The sequence below is a fragment of the Hemicordylus capensis genome, chromosome 3 (assembly GCF_027244095.1).
Source record: "Hemicordylus capensis ecotype Gifberg chromosome 3, rHemCap1.1.pri, whole genome shotgun sequence".
NCBI lineage: Eukaryota > Metazoa > Chordata > Lepidosauria > Squamata > Cordylidae > Hemicordylus > Hemicordylus capensis.
In genome coordinates, this window is record NC_069659.1 from 76,750,868 (window position 1) to 76,765,621 (window position 14,754).

The 14,754-nt window shown below is 47.4% G+C and overlaps 1 long non-coding RNA gene across 1 annotated transcript in view; it reads right to left on the minus strand.

Annotated features, from left to right (window-relative positions):
- Positions 1–13,996, minus strand: part of LOC128352446 (uncharacterized) — a 214,705-nt gene extending 200,709 nt beyond the window's left edge. The window contains exon 1 of the long non-coding RNA XR_008320420.1: positions 13,578–13,996. This is a non-coding gene — a long non-coding RNA (uncharacterized LOC128352446). The remainder of the gene's footprint in view (positions 1–13,577) is intronic.
- Positions 13,997–14,754: the final 758 nt, after the last annotated feature.

Consider the following 14,754-nt stretch of genomic DNA (forward strand, 5'->3'; position numbering starts at 1 on the left):
ATTTGTCTTTCCACTCACAACTTCTGCTGTCAGACTTGTTAGACAGCCTGCTTCCTCACATCCTTCCTTTTGTCTATGCTGGCAGTCTATGGCTCGCCATTGACAGCACCGCAAGACAGGGGAGACATTTGATGCCAGATAGAAAGAAATAAAATATTGAAACTGATCAGATGACTTGTCATACAGAAGCTAGACCAGTGGAAAGTCCACCTGAAAACAATTTTCCTGTTTAAGTGCATCCTTGAGGAAGAAGCATGAATTAGCACCATTTACTGCCAGACAAAAGAAATGTTAATGTACAGAAAGCATGTGAGGCCACAGTAGGCCTTTCCTTATTCATATACCCTGAAATGCAATCAAAGCCAGGAACCTGAATTATGGCAGGGGTGTAGCTACAATTGAGTGGATAGGTTAAAAGGACCTGGAGCCTGGGGCCCCAGCTCCTGATGGCCCCCTATTTCCTTATCTCCTCATTCCAAGGGGCCACCAGAAAGAGGGTGAACACTGACCCCTCCTCTCTCCTAGCTACGCCCCTGGATTATGGACTTTTATTCTGCTCATCTTCTGAATAGACAACATGCACCTACATGCCTTTCAAGCCCTTGGTACCCTGGTTTAAGCTAAGGGCCGGTTCACAAATACAGTTCAACTGTATTTAGCACTAACTAGAGTTAAAATCTGTAACTCCAATTCGTGCTGCAGATGTTCAACCAACTACCATTAGCCTAACTGGAGTGGAGAGAGAGGGGAGCCCCTCCCTGACACTCAGCCTGATCCCATGCAGCTCCATTGCCAGACTGTGAGCAAAGCGTCACTGTGATTGGACATGATCTCCAGGGGGTGTGCCTTGCGAGATCAGGCATTTTTGGAGTGCCTAACCCACCCTCGGCAGGGGAAGTGCAGCAAAAACCCTTTAAATGCCCTGCAATGTCAGTGCCGCTTCTGATAGCCATGGCATCACCACCCTACATAGCCCTACTACACACCATTCAAACTCCCATCCTGGAGGGAGGGGGACAAATCCCACTTTTTCTGCAGGATGGGAGAGGAGCACACACATTTGACAGGATGGGATACGCAGACAGAGCAGGGCAAAGGATACTGGGGGGGGGTAATTCTGCCCCATCAAGAGCAGGGAAGATGTCATGAGGGGAAACCCCGCCAGAGCACTCCAGCCAGCGCCATTCAAGAGCAGCTGCAAGCGGCTTAGCGTCCAGTAGGCTCACACTCTCATGAGAGAGCCAGTCTACTGGTAATATACCTGTGCCCACTAAGGCATTATCTGGACTGCAAGCTCACAAGTTGAGCTGCCCACTTAACCTTCAGAGAATCCAAGGGGCCCTTGCTCTAATGGGGTCCCCAACTATCCTTTTCTGTTTTTAAACAAGAAAAAAACAACACCTTGCCTCTCCCCTCATCCTTCTTCTACATTGCGCTTACCCTGGAGGACATCCCCACATCCCACCATCAATAGCTGGGCCACACACATGGCTGTGGGAAGGTCACATGGGACAGCACATCCTCTAGAGCAGTGATTCTCAAACTTGGGTCCTCAGGTGTTATTGGACTTCAACTCCCATAATCCCCAACCAAAGGCCACTGAGGCTGGGGATTATGGGAGTTGAAGTCCAATAACACCTGAGGACCCAAGTTTGAGAATCCCTGCTCTAGAGTTTCAAAGTTCCTGGGTCTGATCCCTTTGTGCACAACATGTAGATGACTGGGTGTGGGGAATCTAGTGAGAGTGCACTTCCCTCAGCTTCTTTGAGCCTGGTGCAGCTTAGTTGATTGCAGGGATTACTGGAGATGGTGCACCTGTGCACAGGCACGGGTGCCTGGGCAGGGGGCTGGCTTCCCTTGCATCTCAGCCACCATCAACAGGAAAACATCAAGGTACCCTCACCCACCGAATCCCAACACAGCTCAACTTAAAGTACCCATGGACTGCCTCTCTCGTGAGCAGGTGCAGTCTGTATGGGCAATGCCACACTCATAATCATACTTTTCCTGTCTCCAAGTAGACCTGGCCTTATTAATGAATGATTGGGGGCCATGCCCCCCATCCAGGGGAAGTGACTGGTTCTCACTTCCCCACCCTTTCATTGTCCACCACCTCCAGACACTCAGCCTGTGTGTGCCTGGAAGCTCCAAGAGAACATCTAGACAGCTCCTTCCCTCTTGTTCTGGTGCATGCTTTAGGGTTGAGCATGGGCACGCACCTGTCCACCATCCAGAGCTCCCACTTAATGGCCCACCCACCAGCCGTATGTAGATCCGTGGGCATGGGGATGGGAGCACAGCCACTCTCCGGATGGAGAGAGGAGCACACCCACTCTCCAGACACTACCGGGGAGTGGGGCTGCCACTCCGTAGCACTGGAAAGGGGACACCTGCACACACGGGCATGCAGGCGGGCAGGGGGCACAGGATTACAACAGCTTGCCCATTGTCACTCAGAGCAGGAATGTGTTCCCCAGGACAGGCCTCCCCTCTCCTACAAGCTGCAACCCATCATCACTTTATCCAGAGCACCAATGGCCTGATGCTCTCATGAGAGAAGTTAAGAAGGGGAGGTTTTTTTGCTATCTGGCATCATTATTTATTGAATGTATTTATTTGTTTGTTTATTAGATCATGGCAGATTTGTCCAGGCAAGCCAACTCACTTCTCTTCTGCACTCTGATGGTCCTTCTCATGAGATGTTGGGGGGAGGGGGGCCCCCTTGGCCTGTCACTCTCATGCTTGGCCACCAACCGTGGATCGGACAGAAGTTTCCTTGGAAAAGGATCCCAGCTGACTGAAGACTGTTGCCGGTGACCTGCCCTGCTCATGAGCCAACCGCTGTCGGCATACATCCCAAGAAGTGGGAGGGTCTGGGCCCCGTTTTCCACCCTAATTTGTTGAAAAATAGAACTTGGCTGTTCTGGAATCCCTTTGGGGGTCTGGCTTTCAGGCCCTGGCAATAGCACCCAACACAAACCATTTGCATGGATAGTGAAGGTGGTGGGCTGTGGAGCGGAACCTTCAAGACATTCAAAACTCCTAGGTCAGGACCAGCATTGCGGCATATGTAGATCTGGAGTTGCAATTATCCACGCGAGTAGAAAGCCCTGGTCACCAATGACCCCAGTATGGCTGATTCACACATTGGGAGCCATGGGTAGGGGTGCATATCTCTACATTGGTGGGTAGGATGGCATGGCGCATGGTTTGGCATCAGCTTTGTGGCAGTCATTGAGACAGGAAAAGCACTTGCATGAGTGCCCAGATCTGCAGCTTGCCAGCGTGGAGCATCCTCCCTCAATTTCCCCTTAATCTGCCATTCTTGCGAGAGTGCAAACTTGGGGATTCTGCCCTGGCATTTCTACCAAATCCACGAATGGCAGCTTCCTCTCCAGCAGCAGCACTTGCTTGTGGAGTTTGTTCTAGTTCCCCACAGACGGTTCTTCTCATGAGCAAAACGTAGGGACCAAACACGCCCCAGGGAAGGGGCTGGGGCTCACTCCCCCACCCATACCTAGTCAAAATTAGAACTAGGCTGCTCTGGAATCCCTTCTGGGGTCTGCCTTTCATACCCCTCAATTGCACCACCAGAAGATTTTAGCATGGACAGTGCAGGCAGTAGGGATGTGCAAACCAGTTTGGTTTGACCATTTGGGGTCAAACTGAACCATCCCCTGTGAACCCCCCAAACACTGACTGTTCGTGGATACTTTTTAAAAAATAAAATAAAATAAATATTATTATTTACTTACCCCCTCTGGAGGAGTTGTTGAAGGCAGCGGGCGGGGGAAGGGGGGTCTGCAGAGTTTCCCTCTTCCTCCGCCGGCCTCCCTTGATGCCCATACTGGCCAGCACTTCAGCCCATTCGGGGCTTCTCCCTCCAATGCAGCGTACCTTTGGAAGGCCATCATGCCTGCACCCAGGCCATGCAGAGGCCAATCACGCAGGCGCGGCGGCCTCCATTTTCTGTATTTAAAAACATGTTTGCAAACCCCCTGGACCAAACCGGGGGGGGGGCAGGTTTAAGGTGGTGCCACTCCGAACTGATCCGGTCCAGTCGCTAACTGAACCAGCTCCTTCTGTGCACACCCCTAGCAGGCAGTGGGCTGTGGAGTGGGACCTTCCAGCCATTCAGAATTACCAGGCCTGGGTCAGCATCATGGCATATGTAGACCTGCAGGCATGGAGATTTCTAGTAGTGGAGAGTCCCAGTTTCAAGCTGCCCCAGGATTGCTTCACATGTCGGGGGCCACGGTAGGGGCACACATCTCCACATTGGCAGTTGGGATTGCAGAGTGCTAGGTCTGACAGCAGCTTGACTGTGGTTGTCAAGACCAGGAAAGCACTTGCCCCTCGCTCCCCTTAGACTGCCACAACATTGCAATCTATGGAGTCATGGGCTGGCAGTTCAGCCAGCAATAAGAATACCATCGTATAAATTTGGCATTTGCGACCCACAGACAGTTCTTCTCATGAGTAAGATTTAGTGAGCAAACACACACACCCTGGGGAAGGAGCTGGTCTCCCCTTCCCCACTCTTACTTGGTGAAAATTAGTACTTGGCTGATCTGAAATCCCTTCAGGGGGTCTACCTTTTAGACCCTGGCAATTGCACCCACACACAAACCAATTGCATGTGTGGGCAATAGGCTGCAGAGCAGGCCCTTCCAGCAATTCAAAATTCCTGGAACAGGGCCATTGTTGTGGTGTATGTAGATGAGACACAGCGAGGCACCCCGGGCAAGGGCAGATGGCATTTCAAGCTAGCCCTGACAAGCAGCCTGGTGTAGTGGGCAGAGAAACCTTTGTATATGCCAGCGTGGTATAGTGGTTAGACTGCTGGACTAGGACCGGGGAGACCCGAGTTCAAATCCCCATTCAGCCATAAAACTAGCTGGGTGACTCTGGGCCAGTCACTTCTCTCTCAGCCTAACCTACTTCACAGGGTTGTTGTGAAAGAGAAACTCAAGTATGTAGTACATTGCTCTGGGCTCCTTGGAGGAAGAGTGGGATATAAATATTATTATTAATAATAACAATAATATGTGCTGTGGGGCGACCTGGCTGCCAGGTGAGTGGTTGGGATCCTGCTGTTCACCATCCACTGAGACCAGGAAAGCGTACTGTGGTACCCTTCCCTGGGGCTTTCAGAGACATCGTATCCTGGCTGGGCATCTGTAACCTGCATGTATGCCTCCATGGCCTGTCACTCATGAGAGAGCAGTCCTGGTCTGTAATGGCAGGGCAATATCTAGATGGAACACAGGAGAATTCTGATAACTTCCCTTGATGGTTCTTCTCATGAGTAAGACTTATGGTGCAAAATCTTTTTCCTGGGGCTGGGCCACGCTTCTCCACCCTTTCTTTGTCAACAATAGAATTTGGCTGTTCCAGCTGCCCTGCTTTGGTCTGCCTTTGGGCTTCTCCCTCCTGGAGCCATGATGGGGTGCCCTGTTGTGCTTCCGCTTGGGGTGCCTGTTGCCCCCAGGCTGGCTGGTCTGGGATGGGGTGTATTGGTGTCCCTGTAGCCTGGCAATTCCATAGCTGCTTGGCTGGCAGGAAGGGCAGGGCTGGTTTTCCAAGCAGCTGGCAACAAGAAGTGCTGAAAGCTTGGAGCAGCGATTTCCTGGGGCAGGTCAGCGCTGCCGCCTTATAATTTGAGTTTGGACTGCTGAGTGCTTAACTGCAGTTAGGAACAGGTAAGGGTTCGAGCGTAAGGCTTTGGCAGCATAACCGCAGTTATCAGTGACAAACCATGGGGTAAATCTCAGGTTCAAACTGGAGTTAATTGAGGCAGACTGGAGTTAACTTTTTAGACTTAACTGAGGCTTGCAGTGTTTGGGGGTATTGCTGTTACAAACACTGTTGGCTTTAGCTGCAGTTAAACTGTACCTCCGATCCAGGCCCCAAAGTTGTTCCACTTTGGGGAATGGGTTTAAATAAACAAATCTTGTAGTAGTAGTTAAAAAGTGCTACTACTATAGTCATGTATAATCTCTCTATTCCCAGGAAGAAGATCTGAGAGGTAGCCAGGCCTGCTGCCACTGCAGGAATCTGGTGGCACGAGGATTCATCCAGACAAATGCCTGCATTTACATTCACTGCTTTTCCATTTTGAACTGAAATTGAAACTTCTGTGTCCTAAGTAAAGATGTGAAAGACTGGGGAAAACATGGACAAACATTGCAGGGGGGGGGGAATGGGAATGGGGGGGGGACCCAGTTTTGTTTTCCCTTGGAAAATCCCCCCACCAGTCTTCACATCTCTAGACCCAAGCTGGATCATGAGATCCAGACTTGCTAAGCTGAATTCACTGCTTTGAGTGCATCTTGCATCGGACAGCTGTAATGTTCATTGTTGGTTGTCTCAGCAATCCGAGTCTGTGGGATACACTGTGTGTGGCCATTTGTTATATGGGATGTGCACAAAGTGCACTTATATATTAGAAAGCGTTGGGGTCTAATGTCTGGATATTTAATGCTGTATGAAAGGTGGAAGTGTGGTGGCTGGAGGGAACACTGGTGTGGTCCATAAGGCAGCTTTGCCAGAGCTCCAAGTACATTCAGCTCAGTTGACCCACCTACCCAGAGACAAAAAAGCAGTAGGATTTAGGGTGGGAGGAAAATCCAACAGGAAAAACTTGGTGGGAAATGCTCCTATCCAGGTGGCAGGGACTGAATAGGTGGATACCCATTGATAGACCCAAAACAAAATGCTATTGTTTCTAGCATGTTGCTCTGGCTTCTGAGTAACTTCTTTTTGTTTTGAAATATTCTGAACAAAGGAGATTAACATATATTTTTTCTACTACACAACTAATGTTTCCTTCTGGAACCAGCTTACTCTGTAGGTGCATTTTGCACAGGTTAAGCTTTTACTTCTGCGGCCATTTAACTTTACATGAAACTAGATTTCTCAGGGGTTAAAACAACACTGCTGGCCGTGCTCCCATGGTATTGCTTTGGTTCCTGTGTGTTTTATAGCTGCTTCCCTCACAAACACAAAGTAATCTAATCTAACTAAGAGTTTAACTAAGAGTTTATTCAGAAACTCCATTTTTTCCCCTTTTTCCTTTTTGACTCCACGCGCCCCCCCCACACACACACACAGGATCCCCACTGGGACAAACTTCTAAACAACAAAACATAAAAGATACTGGATAGAACATACTGTGGTGAAGAACAAAAGATTAAATGAGGGAGTGGAAGCAGGTTGCATGCTAACTAAGCACAACATTGGAACATTTTCAGTTCTAAAATATGGTTTTCTAAACACTGTTTGGGGGATTCAGTTTGATTATTAAGGAGTCATTCCAGATAGTTGAGTTCCAGTTTTTACATAGTCCCCTGTTTCTGTGCCCTTCTGATGTTATTATCTCTATTGCATTTTCCATCCCATTCCCTTATTTTTGATGCTTTGTGTCAACTTCTTGTTTTGCTAGTGACAATAAAATGCAGGGAAATTCAGGAGACTGTATTTAAGTATAACACATGTATTGCATTATTCAGGGGCGTAACAAGGCTGGAGTGGGCCCAGAGACAAAATTTTAAAATGGGCCCCTCGCTGATACACACACACACACATCACAACGATAGCTACAAATCAATAAAATTGTGAAAACCAAAGAGTAAGATATCAAAATCCTAACATTTTCATACTCAGCTACATATTCCATTGGTTAGGTTTTCAGTATCGGTTATCTCCTGAATTGGACAAAAGAGTTATGTGTCTTTAAAAAAAAAAAGATGAGAGACTAAAAATAAGGTTGTAAAAGTTACTATGGTTTCATTGCCTTAAATACTCTGGTGTACAACAAATGAGGATCTATGCCAATTTTTACAATCCAAGTTGATGCCAAGTGCTTCACTTCTACTGAAGCTTTTTAGAACGTTTTATCCTCTCAGTAAATCATAACAATAAAATTCTATACTAATGGGAGGAAGCTTCAGTGCAAGTGTCATTTCACAACATTGAATTGTTTCTCTCTAGGTTTAGGTATATAATAGCTTTCCCTACAACCCAGCTCTAATTGTGAAAGATTTATTCTTCAAACCTTATGTACTTGAAGGATGTTTAAAGGCCTAAATAAGTATTCCTCCTCTCCTTATAGTTAAGCTTATGTGTTAAATAGCTATGAGCCACAAATCTAGAACAAATACAAATACTGCTTATACTTTCTCTGATCTAGCCAAATCATGTTATTACTTTTTAAAATATCCTTCATTCCAATAGTTATCAACTTGATCTATTGTCTCCTCTAATCAAAATAATGGTTGCACTTTTATATACTACTGTTTATTTAGAAGTATCCAACATCAATAGCAACCATAGTGATGGCTGAACACTGAAATAATTAAATGCCAGAAGATAAAATGGCAGTTCTTATCTCAGTAGGGATGTGCAAACAGGTTTCAACTCAAACCAAACAGGGCATTGAATTGGCAATGTCAGCCCTAGTTCGAACCAAACAGAGCCTGGCTCTATTTGAACCAGTTTGAACTGCTTCAAAAGGTTCAGGCCTCCAAGACTGGGTTGGGTTGTGAGGCACCCATGGGTGCCAACTATCACCCAAACTCCATAGCAATCAGACATTCCTGTGATTTTTAATGATTTTTGGGGGTAGATTTTTCAATTTCTTGCATCTTCCCCATAGAGAATAATAAGGATTTGAGGATGCCCCAACTGCCCCACCGGGGGGTGCCTGGGCACCAAAGTGGGTTTGGGTACAAGGCAATTGTGGCCACAACTCCCACTGGAAATCTCAAGCCAGTGATGTTCATGGGTTTTTAAAAAAATATTTTTAAAAGACAGTCTGTTTCAATGCAATGAATAGGAATCCCTCCCCCCTTCAGAAAAAAACACTGTGTGACCTGACCTCCTTAATTGCTGTGAACTCAGAGTTCACAGCAATTAAGATCACACACTGTTTCCTTTTTCTGAATGCAAAAAATTGAAAAATCTTCAAAAAGTCATCTAAAATCACAGGAGTGTCCAATTGCTTTGAAATTCAGTTGTTGATAGGCACCTCTGGGTGCCTACCACCCACCCTGGTTTTGTGCCCCTAGGTGCTCTGCATAGGGAATAATGGGCCAGTTCAATTCCCCATTATACCCTATGTAGAAGCGGATCGAGTTGGGTTCAAATTCAAACTGAGCCGGGAGGTTGGGGTGGGGAGGAGTTCAAGCAAAACCAAAACCGGACCTACCCACCCTGGTTCAAATTTGAACCAAACAGGCCAAACCAGTTTTGTTCACATCCCTAGCTTTCAGCAACAAAAAACAAAACATTGCTTTTGTTGTCCAATAAGGTAGAGGTTCAACTGAATCCAAGTATTTATTACATTTATATGTTGCCTGTCTTCGATCATAAATTGTAGGCAGCGTGCACTGAGTTCCTGGTGGTTTTTCTCCACATACTGACCAGACTAAGACCTGCTTCAGCAACACTGCTGCATCATAGCTCTACAGATAATGCTCCAGGGCCAAATCAAAGGAGTAATAGAAGTAACTAATACAGCTTTGCAACACATCTCTAAGTACGTTTACTCAGACACAAGACCCAGAGAGTTCAATAAGTCACTTTCATGCAATTATGCTTTGGCCTGCAAGCTTTGATACATAGCAGCCTTGACCAAATGTTGAAGTGATAGGCATATTTCTCTGCACCTTATTTTGGAACTATAGGGTCTGGCATCCTCCTCTTCATCATCTCATATACCCCAAGAGTCAGTCTTGTTTCCATTCATATACATGCATTCTTCTGATGAAGCATTTAAATTCACTCTCTCCCATTTGCTCAACTCTCCATATATTTCAGTTCCATTGCTACTGTTCACACACACTAAATTCTTGCCTATGTTCACTTGACTCACCTTGTTTCCTTGAAGAGACAGTTCTGTTCATTATTATTATCTTTATAATTAATTCTATTAGCCAGCCAGCGTGGAGATGTGGCAAGGCAATGAGTGCGGCGAGGGAGGCACCTGATTGGCTAAGCTCTGTTTGGCCAGAAGAGGCACCTGATTGGCTGGGCGTTGGCGCAGCCCATTGGGGGGGGGGCCTGGGCTGGGAGGCAGTGGGAAGGACTGGCCCTGGCCTGGCGCCAGAGGGGGTGAGTGGGACATGCGTGCAGGCTGCAAGAGTTCTGAAGTGAGGACTGAGAAGGGGAGGGGGAAGAAGGCGGGCAGCGGGTGGGCAGCAGGCGGGGGGAGAGGCAGCGGGCAGCGGGCAGGGGGAGAGAAAGGCGGCAGCGGGCGGGCAGCGGGAGGGCAGCGGGCGGGGGGAGAGAAAGGCGGTGGTGGGCAGCGGGCAGGCCCTTCTTGGCCGGCCGCCGCAGCTCTGTGTGTGTGGAGGAACGGGAGGGGAGGAGGGCTGGAGATCGTGGAAGGGGAAGAGAGGAGAGGCGAGGGTAGGAGGAAGAGGGAGGGGAAACAGCTGCCCCAAAGCACCGCACAGATGCTCTGTGCGGGGTTGGCTAGTTATTATTACATTTATATCCTGATGTTCCTCCAAGGAGCCCAGAGCAGTGTACTTAAGTTTCTTTCACAACAACCCTGTGAAGTAGGTTAGACTGAGAGAGAGAGAGGTGACTGGCCCAGAGTCACCCAGCTAGTTTTTTTTTATGGCTGAATGGGGATTTGAACTTGGGTCTCCCCGGTCCTAGTCCAGCACTCTAACCACAACACCACGATGGCTCTCTCTGTTCATGAGCAGTACAATCTTGTTCCTCATCCTGGAAAATGGAGGCCATCTTTTCATCGGTTATTGCAGCCTAGGATAGCCAGTCAGGATCATCTAATGGCAAAACCTGCCTTGGGTCAATGTTAGTCGTGATTGTGGGCAGGACTTCCACATCCAGTCACAGCTGAGACACACTAAACTCTCTCTTTTTGATCTTATGTTTGCTTGGCAACAAAATAGGGTTGTTTTTTTTAACCACACACACCTTATTTTATGTGTCATTTCTGAAGCCCAAGAAAATCATCATCAGAGGACTAAAACTTCAAGTAAGAGAGCAGAAGACCCTGTATACCCAGAAAACCATCTTTAAAAACTTTGCTGTGGAGATCCCAATAATGCACTGTGGGATTTCCAGGGGCCAGTATGATGTGTCTTGGGCCCTGCACCTCCGCACTCCCTGGGGCAGTGGCAGACTGTCTGGGTGCAAGATGCATATGCTCAGACCAGTGTTCTCTCCAATTTTTCATCTTTGTGTGGAATGAGTTTTGTTCTGGGTGGCAGTAGTAAGGCAGTGTGTGTGCATGTACATTCAGGATGGGATCTTCCTGTTTCAATCTGAGCCGGGGTCTAAAATTAACTGAGGGGACTGCAGACACCAAAAAACAAAACTTGTGAGCATGTACACGCCTTAGAGGGAACACTGGCCTAAACAGTCCTCAGCAATCATCTGCAGTGAACATGGACTCCTGCAGCCTTCCCCACCGCCCATGACAATGACCACACTCTATGGCTTGATTTACTGTTACATGGCAATGTGGGCTGTCAATGAAAGCTGAAGACTGTTTATACAGATAATTTATAAAGTAGGCAATTATAAGTAGATTGCTAAGAGAAAAAAGGAACAGGACTTGGTAAAATTGTAACCCACCACTATCATTATAAATGCCTTTATGGTAAGGAACTATACCCTGCACTATTGCTGCAAAAATCAAGTATCCAAAATTCCCAGCTGTTGATACAGAACAGCTAATTAGAGTTGTAGGGGAGTTGCCACACCGGACCTGCCACACTGGTGGTTGAAGGAAACAAAAGAGCTAGACAAAACTTTCACTGCTCACTTAAACACTGATATAAGTAAGCTGGCACTGGTCTGATAAATTAAATCTTCTATTGCAATTTGTATTTCACACTATCAACTACCAGAGGACATGTGTGCACACAACAGTAAGCTTGCTTTGTACTTACCAATATAGTCAGCACAGCATAGTGGTTAGAATGTTGGGCTAGCACCAGGAAGACCTGAGTTCGAATCCCCAATCAACCATGAAACTCATTGGGTGACTCTGGGCCAGTCATGTATCTCTCAGCCTAACCTACCTCACAGGGTTGTTGAGAGGATAAAGATGACCATGTATACTGCTCTGGGCTCCTCAGAGGAAGAGCGGGATATAAATGTAATAAATAAATAAATAAATAAATACATACATACATACATACATACATAAAATATATGCAGGCCACAATCCAAGTTAAGTATACTTATGCCCACAGTGGGTTAGGCATACCTAACTCTGTGCTGGATCGTAGCCCTACTATATTAAGCAAACCTAGCAAAGGATTTCTCCACATACTAGTTGTATTGGCCCAAGTGCAGGCAATTCGTTTAATTAGAACTATCATACAAGTGTGCAGCAAATAAGGATTAAAGGGCACACATTCACTGTTTTAACACTTTCCCAATTACATTTTCTCAGTTCACTCATAGGCCCCATTCATATGTTACAAGAAACTGGAGTTAAATTAGCCTGAGGTTGACCTTCCTCCTGTATGTTCAAATGCATGAAACCCCAGTCCCATCAGAAAAGTGGGTTTCAAATTGAAGTTTGGGAAGGGAAACCTTGGGTCACTTTTCTGACCGTTTTCCTTCCCAAACTCCAATTTGAAACCTTGGGCTGTAGTAAGTTTCACTGCTTCTACCTGAAGTTTGTAGCCACCTGCTGTATATCCAAATGCTGCACTGCAGGCTGCATTGGCTGTAACCAGTGTTGATGGAGAAAGTTCCTCCCTCTCTCTGGCTGAGATTGGCTGTTGGGGTTGTCCCAGAAGGAGCTCCCCAACTGCAGTATGGTTCCTGTCCTGTTTGGTTTATCCAAGTGTGGACAGGTAAGCATGTGGGTCCACTGAACCCTTGATTCTGCGTTACAAACTAATAGGGTGATAGAGTTCTTCAGTGAGCTGTAAAGACTCTAAAGGTTTGAGGAAGCCCTCATTCGAGTTATTAAAAATCAACTGTATTCCTTATTTCTTCTATCTCCCTCGTCGGTCACACAGGTTGTAATTCTTTTCACCTTGGAATAGCCTTGGAAACAGCAAGGTCTGAAAGTTTCAAAAGGCATAGGAGTCATGCATGAAGGAGAAAGGGAGCAAGTCCCTTTTTGTAGTCAACCAAAATGTAAGCCAGTGGCAGCTTCCTCTGTTCTTTCAAACAGCAGTCTCTTATACACTTTCTGATTACACCCTTCAAGGCAATGACTGGCCAAATAAGATTAATTGGGGGCCTGAGGTGGGGAGGAAGAAAAGTCACACATGCCTACCCCACAGATACATATGCACAAACCTTACTGCACCCTCCCAAAGACAACGTTATTTGACTCCAGCAATGAAAACTCCAAAATAAAGAAAAGGACAAAGACCTTCACCTTCCTAATCGGTGGCGACAACTGTCATTTTAAGCCCCGCGTTGTTCCCCTTCCTTAAATCGTGCCTTAGAGCTCTCTTCAGCATTAGCAGACTTTGGAGAGCTTTTCTCTTGTCAGTTGCAGAAGGGGTTCAAGCACAAGCCCTCCCCTCGACAGACTGACCTCCCCAGCTCAGCTCGCACCCCAGGAAACTCACCTCAGCCGTGCCTGTTTTCTAGCTCCCTTGCCGAAGAGCCAAACACAACAGTCAAGAAAGGGGTAATGGGAGCAGCTTCGCCTTCACTCCTGCCGCGGCTGGTTGCCTTGTGCTGTCTCTACCTGAAGGGAGGAGCCGCAATGATGCTGCTGCTACTGCTGACTGCTCCCTGCTCGAGCCGCCGCCGCCGCCGCCTCGTCAAGCCAGCCTTCCAGCCCAGCCTTCCCCAACTCCACGCACGTGTTTTTGCGGACTCAGTGAGGCAGGGGACTCGGAAGCCTCGCCCTCGCTCGCTGTTTGCCCTCAGATGGAGCAAGTCTCCCTGCTTAAAGAGCCAGTTAAAGGCATCCTCCTGGAGGTGCCAGAACGAGTTTGCAGAGTATGAGAAAGGGATTTTAAAGGGGGGGGGAGGACACTGCGATGGTCAACGCGGCACTGGCACGCATCCACTACAGCTGCTACCTCGCCTCGTTACCCACTTTAAACTCTCCGAGGTGTGAGAGCCGCCCACTTCTGGGGACCCCGTATGACAGCATAACCGCGGGGGGCGGGGGCGTCACCTGGTCTTTCCCGCCTCATGGGCGCCATCAGGGAATAGGGTGCAGACAAGGTGAGAAAGACCCACGCGACCGACCCCACCCACATGGATGAAACACAGACGTTCTTCTCAAATGCATGAAGTTACACCAGGAATTCCCACAATGCTCTGGGTGTGTAAGAGTGAGTGGGCGCGAACGTGGGAGAAAGGGGGTCCCTCCCGACTGACAGCAGTTTGTAAAAGTGCATTGGCATATTTTCCACCCCGCCCCTCCCATTGACACACGCACGCACACACCCCAATGCGAACGCACATTCGCGCACGCATTGGTTGTGGTACCCTGCTTTAGAAAAGGCCATCTGCATCTGTACAAAAGCGCGTGTCTTTTTTTAATCGCCTATTAATTTCAGTGTTGAGCATTGATTTTAAAAATCCGTTTTGGGGCTCAGCTTAGTGGACCGTGATTAAAAGTATATCCTGATAAATTTGTGGCATATAAATCCATCTTTAAATGAATAAATCTTTTCATAAATTGCATAGTTCTGGACAATTCAGTTTGGGACACAGATTGATTTGCTCTGTTGAGTCCTGATGTCATCTGGATTTGATCTTCTGGATATGGGCTACATTTTCTAGAAT